Genomic DNA, 18,559 nt, shown 5'->3' on the forward strand with positions numbered 1-18,559 from the left:
TGTGGACGAGCCGAGGACATACTCTCGGCCGGCAACATGGTTAAGATCTCTTGTGGGGTAAAGTAACGCACCTCTGCAGAGGGTATCAAGAATTGTGACTGTCACTCCCTGTTCCGGGAAGGGAACTGCGAACGCGGCAGGAAAGGAACTCCACGAAGTTCTAGTCAACCTGTGAAGACTGACGGGCATAGTTTTCAGAATAAAATAAACCTTTGGAAGAAATGATTACAAAAACTTGCATTGGCCTATGACTTTCTGGTCTATGGCTGTAGCTAGTGCATGATCCACATATTTCCTAATATGAACTTGCTGAGTACGCTCGTACTCATTCTATCTCGTTTGAACCCCCTTCTTAGATCATGGCACCGAAGGAGAAACTACCGTGGAACTCGAAGACAAAGGAGTCAACTGCAACAAGATGAAGAATTCAATCAACGAAGTCAGTGGAGTCAACTTCTGCATCAGCTATGATGGAAACCTAGACTAGTAATAGAAGGGAACCTTTCCCTAATCCTAGCACCTAAGTAGCTAGATTTCTATAGCAAGCTAATTAGCTCTTAAACTTGAGTTAGCTATAAGATAGACTACGAGTCGTTCTTCTGGAGCTTTATTTGAAGTTTTACCTCACTGTAAAGTAGGAGGCTGTGTGGACCTTATGTAAACAGTTCGTGTGTACTTCTATAGACATACCTTGGACTCGCATATGTTTCTGTTGTACCACTCTGAGAGATGTGATATGAGTGGAACGGTGTTTCACTTGTGTTATGTCAACGACTTGTGTACTACACCATGCAGTGGTACGCTGGGTCACCGCAGCTGGTATCAGAGCAAATGCTTTGACCCTAGGATTAAAACCCTTTAAAGGAGACCTATAGGTTTGGTAGTGTCTATAGGAAGTGTTTTAGCTAAGCCAACTATGCTAAACCAATTATTCTTTTGACTTGAGATGGGTATTCACTTGAGAATAATCCTAACACACTTGAGTCAACCTTTCTAATCTATATTTCTTAAGTAAATTTCATTAGTTATCTTGCTTCATTCCAAATAATTAGAACACCATTGAAGCTTAAGATAAATGGTGGTAGTAGACCACAATTGGTATACAATACATGGTAGTCCAAAGCGAGGATACAACCATAAGGAAGATATCCTATTGGAAGAAGTATACCAATACAAGTATAATTAAGTAAGAGTCATTTAAAATGTCAAATGACTGATGTTAAGTAAGGGAGATAAGTTATATAAGGTAGTATATGTCTATGATGAGTCAATCATAGGAGGTAAGGAAGATTGATAGGAGTTATACAAGTTTACTTTTCATGGTAAAGTTGGTACTCATATATGATTCACTTGGGAATCATGGTATGATGGAGTAGAACATCATAAGTACGATAACAAAAGGATGATAAGGAGTAGGATTTAGGGAATAGTTCGAAAGCTTAGGCCTTAAAATCCTAATAACTGTACCAAGTATGTTAGAACCATAGTCCTTAAGATTAAGAAGTCTTATTTAGAGCATATTACATAGAGAAATCCTAGAGTTATAGGTGGTATATTCTAAACAATCATGTGTTTAGAGTAGACATGTTAGAACTAATTGTATTATAGGAAGTAGTCCTCAATAGCACATATATTTGGTATACTATTGTGTTAGTACTTCCAAAGAAAACTAGGTTAACTTCAACTATCCCAAGCCATATTGTTTCAAGTTTGTCTCATTGCAAATGTGCAACTAAGATAAATGTTGAGACAAATAGTAGAAATTCACGTATTGTGCTAAGTATCACAACCTAAACCTATCTTATGTGGTGTTATATACTACACATCCGATCCTGATGTTTAGGGATGTCTTACCCAACTACTATATTCAGGCATATAAAGATGTGTATTGTATGCACAAAGCTGGATTTTCTTGGATTTTCTCGAATCTTCATTGATTGACTAGATCCATACATGAAGTTTGACTTTGATATGCAAATGCATGTTGCAATATCAAGCTCTTACTTGATGTTATAGGTCTAGAGGGTAAAGGTATTCGTGTGAGGAAGTGACGAATTATGAAGATTTTGGAAGACAAGATGAAGGTTCACTAGAAGAAGGAAGTAAAGTTGTGGGAAGCAACCACAACAATTTGAAGGAAGGACCAATCAAAACTCACTTCTATCCTTAATCAAGGAGTACTTCAACATGGAAGTACCATGAAAGTGAGAAAAATAGTGAAAATGGCGCAGTAGAAGTAGAGTCGTATTCATTATGGAAGAAGGGGATGCAAGGGAAGTCACTTAAAATATTATTTTCATAGTGTCAACAAGTGGTTCTCTTGCAAAACAAACCCTGGAAGAAGCAAAATAGACAAGTGAAGTCGCAGCTGGTATCATGAGACCACAGCTGATATAGGATAACCATGAAGAGAAAGAATGTGAAGTGAGGTATATCTTATCTAAAACTATAAAAGTAGCCACAGCTGGTAAGTAGATATTGACTAGAACCATAACATAGCCACAGCTGGTATCCAATCAGACACATCTGGTACTAGGTAGTCTGCAGCTGGTACCAGATAGCCCACAACCTGAACATTTCTTTACCCTAAAAGAAAGGGGATTCCGCAGCTAGTATTTCACAGCTGGTATCTCGTAGTTGGTAAATATTTAGTCGGAGGATTCATAATGGATACCCACAACTGTGTGGATACACCGCAAAGAATTCTTCGCGAGACTTTAGAAAAATACAAATTATAAACTAGACTTAAACCAACTACCTAACCTTGGAGTTTAATGGTTAGAAGAAAGGAAGTTTGAATATCATTAGTAAACTCCAAGGGGGAGAGGAAGGCTGAAGGAGAAGTATTAAAATATGATATTCGGAGTATGATGGACCAAGAAGAAGGTCTGAACTGAGAGGAAGTCCGATCTTATTTTTATAAGGTTGTTGGGAACTACCCATATAATAGTACTTTCAGGAGGTTGTCAGACCAGAAGCTGAGGTTCATATCTCGAGGAAGTAAGGGTTAGACCTTAACTTGAGTGGGTAATTGTAATTACTCGAAACCAAGAGAACTCAAGTAAGTTTAAGATGATGAAGTTGGATGAAGAAAATGTCGGAGGACAATCCAAGCCTAAGCAGATACTATACGAAGGAGTTTGACCATACTAAAACATGAGCCTAGTAGAAAGATTCCTTTCATGGAACCTAAAGAAACCAAAAGGAAGATAACTAGCATAAACTAGAAGCCATGATTGGATGGACTAAATGAGTCTAATCCATTCGTAGGACTCAACCACCAGGACCATCCTATTGTAAATACCTTACTAAGTACCATCACTTTCGTTATGTAGTAAGGGACAACAATACCTTACTTTAAACAAATCCTTTAGAATCAAGGTTTGGACATCGCAGCTAGTACACCATAGTGCCATATTACATCGCAGCTGGATTATCGCAGCTGATAGAACCAAGTTTTGAGTACCCAAATAGGAAGATGTCACCACCACCATTAGTAAAGTCCATTAACACAATAAGATGTCTTAATTCAATAATGTTTGGAGAGTAAGCCTATAAGCTTAGAGTGTTGAAAGAAATCATAGGATTTAAGAAAGTATCCATGCCAGACATCAAAAGACTCCAGGAAGAATCTGGACTAGAGATATATTCAACTATATCTAGTGTGATCACCATGGAGTTGAAGGATGGTGATCTGTTCAAGACATTTCAACATTCCGAAACCTGAGAGCGTTCGAACTTCGGGACGAAGTTCAGTTTAAGGGGGAGAGGCTGTAATATCCCAGGTTTAGAGGCTACAAAATGAGAGAACACCAAAGTGTGCATTGCATTCATGCATAGAAAATCTGGGGAATTTTCGCTCTTTCAAATAAAACTTACCACAGTAACTGAAGTTTCACTTGACTTGCTAGAATTGAAGTAGATCATCAAGTCAAGCGCTATAAACTTCACTTTGATCTTTGCTAAAAACCTTGTTTTGGGTAGAGGTGATTTGATCTATGGATTAGATCAAATGGAATTATCTTTACAACAACACATTCTTTAAGAATCAAACTCTAACTTATTAACACTTAAAAGTTAGCAACTACCTTTGTGTGTAATTTAATTCACTTCTAAACTTATTACCAAATAAGGTAAACCACAGGGTTTAAAGTGCATAAAGCCATACATTCTTATTTAAATCATAACTTATTAAATACATGGAATATCATAAAACTAAATCCATTTACATTACAAATTATATTCCACACTATTTGAATAAAACTAACTATGAGTATTTTGAAACTCATATGATCATGCCTTGGTGAAATCAAACCCAACTATCCAAATTTGAGGAATAACCTTCAACCTTGATCTTTTGATCAATATTATAATAGAAATCTAATCCAATATGATATAGTGATTCATCCACAATAATAAAACCATCCACAAGATATTTAGTAACAAATGCCACTTGGCTAACCAAAGATAAATCATATGAGAGGATAATGATCTTGCCACATAGGATGAAAATATCTACATGACTTGCTTTCCAAGATATGCCACCTCATGCTCAAAGGATTGCTATGGATGAGGGCATGACAACCAAGCACCTTACTCATCAAACCAACACAAGAGTCACCACCTATGTGTCATGATACTAGAGCTTGCCCAAGCCTATAAATAGAGCCACACCCTTCATCCATTTGCTCATCAAGTACCATGTTACATCGGAACAAACACATAGAGCCACTCCATGTGAATTAGCTAGGATCAAGATGAAGAAGCTAGGAGGTGGAGGCATACCACAAGATGCAGGTTTATCAGATTTCCTGAAGAACAAGCTACAGAATATTGCAAGGTAGAATCCTAGGCAAACCATATATTTAGAGGATCATATAATCATATCTTGAGTAGGACCTTAGGCTATTACAAGATATTTAGAAGTGAGAGAGATTGTAGATGCTAACCATAGCCATGTCTATCCTAGAGAATTTTAGAGTAGTATTACATCTTACTTGTTTAAACCAACCTTTAATCTTGTAGATTAGAGCCATGTTCCATTAGTGAAACATAACCAAAGCTTATGCTCATATTCTAATCCTAGTTGTGTATCACATTGGTGATCATTACTTAAACCCTAAACCATATTTGAATTCCAATCCAAGTATTACTTTGATCATAAGTAAAACCCTGCCATGCCTCATGCCTATTCAATACTTCAAATAGTGAAGTATTCCCAAAACCATAAACCTTGTCATATGGAACTAACCCACATAAAATATTATGTCCCCACTTGTGTATCATGGATCACAAGGATAAAACCAAGCCCTATATACCTAAGTACTAAATGCCTTTGGTGAGTAGAATGAAACCAATACCCTATTCTACTTGGTTATCCAAATACTTTGCCTAAGTGAATCAAATGGATAGTATTTATAAAGTAGCACCACCTCAGCAAGAGAATTGATCATGCTGAGTTTAGGATTCATTTTAAATAGTTCAAACAAGAGTTTGTTAAACAAGAGTAGTGAATATAGAGTTGATCCAACCATTTTGTTAAACCCTTAGAAACAAATCTCTACATAAAATCATGAACCATTCCATTCTCAACACCATTTGATTTAAACTCTAACCATGATATAAAATACATGGGAACAATCAATATTGTTAAGTAATAACAAAACTTAATGATATGTTTACCAAGCACAGGTTATAAATTCTCAAACCACTTAAATAGATCTGGTTTCTAAATTAAAAAGGGAATTAAAATGAATAACTAACCATTTCTATTTTACTCAAGCCTCATAAAATATTAATTACATCCTAAACTAAATATTTGTTTAAACAACAAGATTATACAGTAAGCATTGTTATCAAGTTATATTGATATTCAAATAATTTAGGACCTGCAAAATAAGACAGAATTCAAATTTGAAAGCAAATAGCAAATTTAAATCAGTAAATAAAAATAGGAAATGAAAATTTGAAATAAGAAGTGGAGGGAAACTTACCTGTTCAGGCCGTAGCAGCCCAAAGCCTAGGCCCAGGAGCAGCCTAGCCCACGAGTGAAGCCAGCCCAAACCACTTACCGTTTCGCTGCTTTAAAATGCGTGCGAGAGGAAAACGTCGTCGTCCTCTTCTCCGGCGTCGACAGCGCGGCATCGCCAGTAGACACCGCTCTCGTCGACGATAGGGATGCCCGGACGCGGCAGAAGGTTCCAGAACCTTACCCTAATCGTTTCGCGTCCGAGTCTATCCGCGGGAGGGAAAAGATCTTCGCCAGACCACCTTCCAGAGACCGCCACCTCCCAACCATCGCCGTCGTCGTGTCGATGCCTCGAAGGTTTCCTTGGCCTATAAATAGGTGGAGATCATCACCGTGATCTCCTTGTTCTTCGCCGCCCATCCATTCTCTCTCAATCGCTCTCTATATCTCACTGGAAACACCGCCATGGCCAGCCAGTTCTCCGGCTAGCCGTCGATAGAAGCCACCCCGGAGTCCACCGTTAGGTCGAGGAGATGCGCCTTGGCGTGTAGATCTTCTGGGAGCAAGCAGGCATCAAGGGGAGCTCGGAACCAGGAGGACTTCACCGTTCCCTTTCACTCGGGTTCGCCGGGAAACAGTCAATCGCCGTCGTCTCCGTCAACAATCGTCGTCGCCGACCACACCAGCAGGTTCAGGGTGAGTTTGCGCGCCGTTAGAGCATACTTTCGCTTCCTAGCTCCGTCTCTAGCTCGATTTCGATACCTCGCCGGAGAGCACCGCCGCGGGACATGTTTTCCGACATGGTTCCAACGACCAATAGCCCAATCCACCACCACCATCGTGTTCCTTGTATTCTTCTCGTTCGTTTAGTATCAACCGCGCATCCAGGGAGGCCATATAGCGGCGGCGCCACCGTGCTCTGGCCGCCGGCGGTTAAACGCCGGTACGGTCAACAGCCCCAGTCCACTTTGACCAGTCGTTGCCTGCGTGGCATCCAACGTGGCAGTAGCCCCACCTGTCTGTCTCTGGGTGTGTAACCGAATCGGTATGTTTAGTATTTCGTTTTAATTTGAAATTCCAGAAAATTGCAGAAACATTGTAAAATCATAGAAAAATAATTTCAACTCAGAAAAATATGAATAATATATCAAAATGCTCACAAAAATAAACTCTATTCAAATAAAATATAAAACAAAAATGTGTGTCAAAATAAATTTCACTTATTTTTTAACCTTATTAATTATGCCATTTCATATACTTAAAATACAATTCAAATTCAATACTTAGTGAAGTTTAAAAAATTAAATTTTAACTATTTAGTAACTAAGTAAAATGTTAAGATTAATTTTATTTACCATATTTGCATTAACTTAATTATTAGTGGTAATTCATAAACCCTAATTTGCAAATTACTATTTTCTATTTTCTTTAAATAGTAATAACTCAAGAAAATATTAAAAGCCAATATTATTTTGGTAGCCCACAATTGTTTATTTAAACATCTTAAGTCAACAAGTAAAATACTTTAAGCCTGATAACAATTATTAAACCCTGATTCTTAATTAAACCTAAATAAGAATTACTCTAATTATTAATTCTTGTGAAAATTAATAAATGTCAAACCATTACTAATGTTGTTTCAAAGTAATCAGTGACCACATCTTTATTGTCAATTACTAGTTCAAGAATTGTATCAATGTAGAAACCCTAGTTCTAATACTAATGGGGACCTTGATCTTAATATTTCATGTGATCATTCCACTTTAGTAGTAACTCTAAAACCCTAGTTGCTTATCACATGTGATCATGTGAGGTTCATCTATACCTATAGAACCCTAGTAAGAAACCAATGAATGCATACTTATGATCCACTAACATAAAACCAATTCACATGAGCTTGTCATTTCATGTCTTCATTTTTGAGTAAACCTGGTATGATCCACTAGTATCACTTAGGAGCAAACCCAAACTTGTTAATTGGATTAGTACCATTGATCACCACTCATATATAACATACCATTAGGGTTAACCTCAACCATCAAACCCTAGTTAAACCATGATGATAAACCCTAATACCAACCTTGTGTAGCAAATCACATCACATGCTCCTATTCCACTCAACACTACTTAGGAAATGATAAACCACTTAGCTGGGCAACCATTAGAGATTACTTAGTTAAGTAGTTGTGAAACCATAGTAAACCGTAATAGCTAATTTATAGAACCATCTGGATAACCATCCTTTGATATGATATCATAATCAACCATAGTAATAAACCTGCTAATACTTGTTGCATATAGAACCAATTCAATTTAAGAACCCAACTAGTTTCTATTAGTATAACCAAATGAACTCAATAGTAAACCCTAGAGTTACATAGCTCCTATGTATAGTAGTTCATATTCTTATTTAACATGTTCTTCAAAAGTTATTCTTTTGAAGTACAAATGTCAATCAAACCTTAGAAGCCCTATCCTTCTTTGAAATACTCAGTATTTCTTAATTAACATGTTCTTCAAAAGTTATTCTTTTGAAGTATAGTATAAGTAATCATCAACCATGATCTATAGAACTTAAAATTGACAACTGTTCTTTACATATTATTCCACCACTATTCTTTATGTGTGTACTTGTTATGATGTCTTATATCACTTGATTATGATGCTAATATAACCAAACCCTAATAAGAACCTTGTTTGAGAATCATCCTAAAAGTGCAACCAACCCTAAAGAAATCTTTACAACTCATACATCCTAAATCATCGAGATTAAGTTACGCTCGGGACGATTGCATCTCATACTATGCATTATAGCATCGTTGCCAGTTCTTTAAACATTGTCCTTACCGGACGATGATGGTATTTCAGAATTTGGAGTTATCACATATCGAAGCTTTTGCCTGCATAATCTTGCAGTCAAGAAAGGCAAGTTCATCGCTTGCTCATGTCATTTGATTATTTGTATCAAACTATATGCAAAGTACTATACTTATCACTCATGCATTGAAAAGCAAAGTATTATTTTACAATTATGAATATGACTATGTGGTGGGCAATGGAACCATGGTATGTGTTGATATGGTGGAGGTTCCATTGCATGGGTTATATCACCCTAGGATTAATTACCAATGCCGTCCAGTGATTCTAGCGCCGTACATATCGCGTTATCCATAAGATCTATAATGGCTCTGGGGAAGTCAGCTCTATCTTTTCCCTTCTGCACGCCAACGGATCGGAGAGCCGGTGGGGTGTTGGAGGCACTGCCGCAATAGGTTGGGAAATCCTTTTAAATCCCCATCCATTAGTGATGATAAGCTCTACGATCTATGATGGATTGTCCGGAGTACACCATGAGTAAAGCCGTATTATCGGGGGAAGTCTACTGGAGGTGTACGGTTGGACAAAAGGGTGGGTTTGCAGGGTCGCGGAGAAGGCAGTGATTGGCTTGGATCTTATACTGGGCCTCACACCAAAGGAAGTGTGGACGAGCCGAGGACATACTCTCGGCCGGCAACATGGTTAAGATCTCTTGTGGGGTAAAGTAACGCACCTCTGCAGAGGGTATCAAGAATTGTGACTGTCACTCCCTGTTCCGGGAAGGGAACTGCGAACGCGGCAGGAAAGGAACTCCACGAAGTTCTAGTCAACCTGTGAAGACTGACGGGCATAGTTTTCAGAATAAAATAAACCTTTGGAAGAAATGATTACAAAAACTTGCATTGGCCTATGACTTTCTGGTCTATGGCTGTAGCTAGTGCATGATCCACATATTTCCTAATATGAACTTGCTGAGTACGCTCGTACTCATTCTATCTCGTTTGAACCCCCTTCTTAGATCATGGCACCGAAGGAGAAACTACCGTGGAACTCGAAGACAAAGGAGTCAACTGCAACAAGATGAAGAATTCAATCAACGAAGTCAGTGGAGTCAACTTCTGCATCAGCTATGATGGAAACCTAGACTAGTAATAGAAGGGAACCTTTCCCTAATCCTAGCACCTAAGTAGCTAGATTTCTATAGCAAGCTAATTAGCTCTTAAACTTGAGTTAGCTATAAGATAGACTACGAGTCGTTCTTCTGGAGCTTTATTTGAAGTTTTACCTCACTGTAAAGTAGGAGGCTATGTGGATCTTATGTAAACAGTTCGTGTGTACTTCTATAGACATACCTTGGACTCGCATATGTTTCTGTTGTACCACTCTGAGAGATGTGATATGAGTGGAATGGTGTTTCACTTGTGTTATGTCAACGACTTGTGTAATACACCATGCAGTGGTACGCTGGGTCACCGCAAGCACCAGTTACATCGGTCTTGACAATAGGTAAACCGTCTTGCTCCAGTTCAGAGAATTCCCGTGGCACGACACCGTTCACTAGAGGCTCTACACTAGCAGCTCCAGCTGCACCACCAGTTTCTACAGCAGGGGGTAAACCCAATCCACAACCTTCTTCATGTGGCACGATGATGCCAGGTATAGGCTCATCAGTACCAGGTCCAGCTGCATCAGTCTCCATAGACAGTAAACAAGGTGGCGTCGGAGGTTTAAAAGACTGGCATGCCATTTCACCTTTGTCATCAGACAATATAGAGTTTTCTTCAACTCTATGTTTCTGCAATAATAAGCACATGAACAGAAATTAGACCAGAGCATCTAGCCATCTAACAGGGGCAGCGGCAAAACAAGCCTCGATCCATATGTTTACCTTGTCATCTGGGATATCAGAACACATCGATTTAGAAGTCATTTCACATAGCATCCGCTTTTTCGTTCCTTCCCCTACGTCCATCTGGAATAAGTAATACTATTGATCACATAAAACTAATTAATCAAATATATGCATATGTTGAGAAGTTTGCACGGCAAATTGTGGATTCTGCTTTTATCACCTACGAATCGTCGTTCTATATATTTACCTTGTCATCTGGGATATCAGAAGTCACAGAATGAGAAGTCATCTCACTAAGTATCGGTTTTTTCGCTCTTTCCCCTCCATCCATCTGCAATAAGAAGTACTATTGATCACATAAAGCCAATTCATTGAATATATGCATATGTTGAGAAGTTTGCACAGCAAATTGTGGATTCTACTTCCAATCACCAAGTAATCTCGTGAGAAATGCATGATCAAGATATGTTTCTCCCTCTTGATCGACATCTGCATCTCCATTAAGACTAATCATCGTGCGATGGTGCTCTTCAGAAGAGCGCATACACTTCCAATCACCAGACAAGCAAAAAATTGTTGATTCTAGTAATGCTTAATCAGCAGTGGCCATGGAACGACCACAGATCGACCAAGCAAAAAAAAAATCAACAGCCTACTGACCACCAGGCAAAACAAACTAGGCCCATACATGGCCTCACAAATCATCATCAAACGTCGATCAAACTAGCAAGTTTGAACATGGATTACTAATTTATTTTCTGATAAAGTGAGTATATTAATATCGAAAGATATTGATTACACTGAGCATCTGCAACAACGCAATACCTTACTGGTAGTATGGATGCACATGGATTCCTAATACTCCCTCTGTTCGGTTTTAATTAGTCGACGCGAGGGAGAGAAGAAAATGAACTGTCGATGCTTTCAACTAGAGTCAATTAAATACGAACGGAAGAAGTACGTAATAGTATTGACAAATATCCGGATCTAGTATAAAAACAAATTGGCATGTAAATCCTAGTAGTCTACTAAACTAGGATCAATACCCTAGATTAGGGTTGCAAGCGGCGTCCGCCAATCGTCCCGCAAAGCAGAAAATTAGAGCAAATAGTGGTTGAGATTAGAGCAGATTTAAAGCACTCGCACTGAAACTAGCTAGCCCGCTACCCACCCCGCTTGACACCCTGCCCTAGATGTGAATCTACACCAAATGTTCAAACAAGGATGAGCAACCGCCAATAAAATTTTATCCGTACATCATCATCTCTACCATACACAAGGGTATGGTGATTTCACATACAGCCATTGTTGCCGCGGGACGAGGATGAGTGATGCGCCGCGGAGAAGGTGCCTCACGCCTCTGTCGCCGCCGCTGTCGAAGAGGAAGTCGAAGCCGCGCGATTGTGGTCCGTCGCCGATATGGAGGTGGAGCTACTAGGGAAGAGGTGGAGGTGGAGGTGGAGAGGGAGTGATGGTTTGTACTAGTGGCGGCCGGTGAGGTAGTTATAAATACAGCCTCTCTCTCTTTTTTGGCAAGGAATGCAGCTTCTCTTGGAAGGCAACGAGGCAACGCACTCCAGATTTCGTATATTACTACTGTATAATAATATGGGCAGAGAAATTTGGACGCATCTGTGTTGTCTTGTCAAATAAATCACCAGGATTTGCTTTTAGTACTCCAGATTTGGGCGACCCAAGGAAGTAGAGATAGTAATGTACGCCATCTAGCTGCACGCTATCAAATCAAATAAATGGTCATGCCATTTACTTTTAAGATGGTGCAGCAGTTATTCTGACCAAAGAAACATGCACGTCTCCTGATTATTTTGATAGTACTACTAGTAGTACTACGGAGTAATATTTCTGATGGGTATACATTTACCGTCCGCTAGCAAAGATTGTTTGGCACATTGTTCTTATGGCTTTCAACATCACACCCCTTAATAATATTATTAATCAATGTTTGGGCAATTAATTGAGTGTGTTAATAAAAAATTAAAACCCACAAATCCAACTGTACTATTTTTAGGGCCATATGAAGGACAAGGAATGATTTTAAATGCCATATGGAGTACCTCCAACCATGTGAAATATGGTTCTGTCATGCAGGTGATACCCATGGATTCGCATTGGATCCGTATGTTGTCCTACATACAGTCAACTATGAAGTACCACGATTTGGTTTTTGGGTGCAACCGGCTAGAGAATGATGCACGGGTTTGTACAGCCAGTACAATTCACATTAAGATTTTCTGATAGGATGTTGATGTGTATATGTAAGAATCATACACTAGAATGTCTTCTATGTTTAGATGGCTGATCTACGTTTATACTTTCTGTGAACCATGAGGTTAAGACCTTTGTACTGTAATAAAGATTGCTAAATAACAGTATATATGTATGCCTCTAGGGACACTGAAACAGCCAAACAACCATGCATGTGTATAGACCGTATTTGATCAAATTACAAGAAGCACCAGGGTTCATGCAAATAGCATCAATTTATCACCTAAGTACATTAGCTATAAATAGTTAAATAGGAGTCAAGACCAACTGAGCTAGCTAGTAGTATGATCCTACTATTACATAAATATCCCTAACTCTGATTGTCTTTGTTCCAGTCGAGCGCGTTGGTGTAGCTTGGGATGAACCAAAACCCCGTATGCCAGTTGGCCGCTGGACAACTGCTTGAGAAAGAGATGCTTTGGTGGTCTTCGCCATTTAGACTGAAGCGGAAAATTTCTTGATGTGATGTGTCAAACTGAGAGCCAATGGCCTGAGGCGTGGTGTAGATGCAGTTTCTTCTTGTCAAATATCCTGGGGGAAATGTTGCACCACCCACTGGCATGAAAATCAGATAGTTCAACCCAAGGAACATAGAATAGTCTCCAAGATTAGTAACGCTTTCCCACGGGTTGGCTGGAAGTAACCGACTAGTGTCATTCGAGAATACCATGCAGGTATACCCCGAATAGTTGTGAACAGCGCGACCGCAATGGACATAAGGGGTACTATCATAATAACTTGGAGCACCGTTAGCGTCAAAATACATTACGCCACGTGCATAGACCAGGAGAAGTCTAGAACGATCTTGAGATCTTGCCAGCCACCACGTACGACTATTAGAGTCAAAATCATCATCGTCATCAAATCCAGCCGTCGACGGAATGAATGGAGCAGGGAGCACTATAGGACCTTGAAAAAGGAAAGAACACGTCACATGAAAATATATTTCATGATTTATCTACTAGTGATATTGATTTGATATTGTAGATGCCAATACTAGTACTTTATAAAATCATGGTCGAACATAAGATGGTTTGAAATATATTTCGAACATCTTGGTAAAACTTCATATGGATTTAAAACATGTTCCCCAAAATATTGGTCCAAATTTTAGATGGTTTGAATATAGTACTCCTTATTCTCTAGAACCGGGGGAATATAAACAAATGAAAGTCTTTATCAATATTGCATGGCACCTTTATTGATTCTATTTCTACTCTACCTTAAATTTTCCAGGGAGTAATAATAAAGAAACTTAATTACTAGGGGGCCTTTTTCCTACGGAACAACATGCACATTAGACCATACTAAAATTCCTATAGATGTTAAATTCTATATATGTCCATACCACAAGAGGGTTATGGTATGCGCCTATGGAATTCCTTTAAGCGAAAAGATGCCAAGACAGTTCAACAAATAAGAGGTGAAATACTATATAAGTTACGTATATAAAAAAGATAGGGAGGAAATGTTACCAAATTGATTAGGATCCCATGCATAAACATTTCCAAGCTCAGTAACGGCAAACACAAGTCCGTTATGTATAATTGCATCACAGTATATGGCGCCGTCCTGAAACTGGTTTTCAAGAAATATCCATGTACGAGGATATTCGCCATGGAGGTAGGCAATTGCAAAGTCGAAGATTGCGACAAGGGAGAAATCTTTATACCCCCTAGCAGCTGTAGGAACTTGGAAAATAGCTATCTTCTGCAGTTGAATAGCATCACCCTGATACTCGAATATAAGTGGATTGCGTGTGGTTTCAAACTTCTTCGTCAAAGATGGAAGCTTAATCTTGCGATGAGTGTAGACATTGAGGAGGTTCCACTTGCCTTTGGGGCCAACCATGGCGATCCAATCTCCATTGGCGCCTGCCCGCTCCTCATCCTTACCGTGTGGCATTAGGCAATCATAGGAGAACCTGTCCAGCGGCAATAGTTTGCACTTGCTGTGCACCGGCAAATCCTCCTTGAACTCCCATGGTTTATCCGCCGGGTCACAACAGAGAACACACGGAAGGCCAAACGGCTGAGAAGCAGGCAGAGTGGTACTATATTTGGCTGACTGAAGAATACTTTTGGAGGAACCGACTAGGGACGCGGCGGTGATGGCGTCGCACTGGCTGATGAGCACTTCAAGGGGGCCTTCCGTTAACACCTTGTGAAACAGCCCAGATCCACAAACCCTGCTCGATTTCGCCATCGTAATGAGGCAGGCGGTACAATGTGGTTGGTATTTTCTTGGGAGATTTGCTGATTCGAACTTTGGGAGAGAGATGGCGATCAATGGCGGCAGGTGGGGGTTTGAGTTGGAGAACAGAGGCTCTCAAACTGGGCACTGCTGGATAGGAGGCGAAAGCGCCATGGCGGAGACGCGGGCGCGTGCTATGGAAGCTGGGCGGAGTGGGGATAGACAACGGAGGTGAACCGAGACGCTCCTCCTCTTATGCATATACTGCCTACTGCAGTTTCGAGGAGAGTGTGAATGTGTTCAAAAAAAGAGGAGAGTGTGAATGTGTTCAAAAAAAGAGGAGCACTACTAGGGAAAAGCCTATAGGTGGAGGCAAGTTGTGCCGGCGCACCACATTGTGCATGCGCCGGTGGAAAGGATTGCCGGCGCACCACATTTCAGCCGCGCCGGCGATGAAGGGATACTGCCGGCGCACCTCGGGGAAAGGCTCGCCGGCGCTATTTCCTGGCATGGCCCGGGCCGATTCGGGCCAGGCCCAAGAATCATTGCCGGCGCACCGGCCCAGTGGTGCGCCGGTGGAAAGTTTGCTATTGCCGGCGCACCCCTGGGCCGGTGCGCCGGCAATGATTCTTGGGCCTGGCCCGGTTGTGATATAGCCGAAAGGGGTATATGTTGCCGGCGCACCATGGTCCAGGTGCGCCGGCAATAACCTGGCAGTTATTTCAGCCACCAACCAGCCCACTCACTCACACACTCACTACACTCCACTTCTCCACACAAACCCGAGCCTTCTCCCAACCCAGCTCATTTTTGCCCATTTCTATCCCCAATTTCACCAATTTGACCAAACAAAATCAAAATTTTTGAGCAAATCTTCCCTTCCTACATGCATCTCCCACATCCCCCTATGTAGATCTAGATCTACTATCCCGCATTGACCGCTCAATCTAGATCTAGATCTAGAAAGTCGGCTTCCATACGCCATTGTCGCGGCGCGTCGTCTCGATCTTATCGACGAATATATCAAACAAATAGGTGATTAATGAACAAATTAAGGAATGAAATCGATGTATGTTGGACATTTGAAGAAAAGCTCTCGTGTGTGGCATATATATATATGTTGTGCTTGTGCTTGTGTGTGTGTTGGCGTTGAAAATGAGTTGCCAACGTTGCGCCGAAATATTGATTCTTCAAGTTTCCGTTTCGGCACATTTCTGGCGCTCCTATGTCCTACCGTGTAGGAAGGTCATGCCGAAATTTTCCGTGAAAACTACCGACGGATGCATGGTTCTAATGAATTATGTAATCTTACCATGCAGGCGATAATGGTTATCGAGATGAGTGAAAGCATCGTGATGAGATATCTGAAACACGCGATCATCGACATGTATGAAAATAACCGCACGGAGGTATTGTGTCCGTGCCGGAGATGCAAACGAGGGAAATGGTTTGACCCGTATTCAGGCAAGTTGCAGGGGCACCTGCTCACTAATGGTTTCATGCATGGACACACTCAATGGATGAGTGATGATGGCGCGGAGGTCAATGGGGCGACGGCGGCAGGTGGTAAAAATGGCCGGCAAGAAGGAGGGCATCATGATACTGATGACGATGAAGAGTTTGTCGCACATGACGATAACCTTGACGACGACAATAACCTTGACGACGACAATAACCTTGACGACGACGAAGAGGTGCCGCTAGCTTCAGTCGTGCGGGACCCTCATCTTCAAGATCTGCTTCTCGAAAAGACGAAAGGCGCCAAGCGGAAATCAAAGCTTGAGCAACTCGAGATAGACTCGAATACTCCGTTGTACGACTCAGGTCGCGGGTTGGGGGAGTCTCGCTTGAGAGTAGCTCTCGATGTGCTGCAGATGAAGGCGAAACACGGATGGACGGACACAAGCGTCGACGACATCCTCGGAATACGTGAAAGATCTCCTTCTGCCGGGAACACGTGTCCTGGTAGTCTAGCCGAGGCCAAGAGAATCACGTGCCCTCTCGACTTACCCCACGAAAAGTATCACGCCCGCATCAACGATCGTATCATGTATCGCAAGGAGCACATGGACAAGACCAAATGTCCTGTGTGAAGCTGAACGGTACAAGAAAGGGAAGAAGAAAGCTCCTCGGAAAGTTGTGTGGTACTTCCCGCTCGCCCCCGGCTTCAACGGTTCTACGCGGACCGCAAGGAAGCAAAGCTCATGCGCCGCACGCAGAAAGAAAGGAGGCGTGTTGAATGATAAAGAGCGGATTGAGCACCCGGTCTGACGCACCCTTCGGATGCAAGCCAGTGGAAAGCATTAGACAATGAATTCGGAAGTTTTGGGGCAGATCCCAGAAACATCAGGTTGGGTGCGAGCACGGACGGATTCAATCCGTTCGGAAACCAGAGCAGCACACATAGCACATGGCCCGTGTTTGTATGGATCTACAACCTCCCGCCCTGGCTGTGCATGAAGAGGAAGTACATACAGATGAGTATGCTAATTCAAGGGCCGACACAGCCAGGAAACGATATCAACATGTATCTCGAACTATTAAAGGAGGAGCTTGAAACGTTGTGGGCGGAGGAAGGGGTAGATACATGGGACGCCGTCGCGGAAGAATATTTCCCTTTGAGAGCCGCGTTGATCACGACGGTGCAGGACTACCTCGGATACGGTTACATTTCGTGCCAGGTGTGCCATGGACACAAGGCATGTGTCGTGTGCATGGAAGAGACGATGTTTTTGCAGCTTGGTAAGGATGGCTCTTCGAAAACAGTTTACATGGGGCATCGAAGGTGGATACAGAAAACTGACCCGTGGAGAAAGCGTGGAGATCTGTTCGATGGTACAAATGAACACCGAGGACCTCCACGTAAGAAGAGCGGCGAAGAGATCGACACATTACTGAAAGGTTGGACGGAGGCCCCTGCGCCGGGAAAGAGTCGACAACAGCCTGGATCTAAGAAGAAGAAAAAGGAAACGACGCCGCTCATTGGTGTATGGAAAAGGAGGTCCGTGTTTTGGGACTTGCCGTCTTGGAAAATTCTCGATACACCTCACTGCCTTGATGTCATGCATATTACAAAGAACGTGTGCGAGAGCTTGCTTGGCACTCTTCTCAACATGCCGGACCGGACCAAAGATGGGCCGAAAGCAAGACAGGACCTGAAAGTTTTGGCCATCAGGGAAGAGCTTCAGATCCCGCCGGCCCAAGAGGGACAGTCGGAGGAGGAGGCGGACGGCGGTCAGAAGCGCAAAAGGATTAAGCAGCCAGACTATTACTGTCCCCCCTCCTGCTTCACTTTTAGTCCGGCCGAGGTCGATCAATTTTTCAATTGCCTTGTAGGAGTCAGAGTGCCCTTCGGTTACTCCGGGGTAATAAGCAGATACATGGACCCCAAGAAACGAAACTTCAGCGGCATGAAGTCTCATGACTGTCACGTGATGATGACG

This window comes from Lolium perenne, chromosome 3 (genome assembly GCF_019359855.2).
Source record: "Lolium perenne isolate Kyuss_39 chromosome 3, Kyuss_2.0, whole genome shotgun sequence".
Lineage (NCBI taxonomy): Eukaryota > Viridiplantae > Streptophyta > Magnoliopsida > Poales > Poaceae > Lolium > Lolium perenne.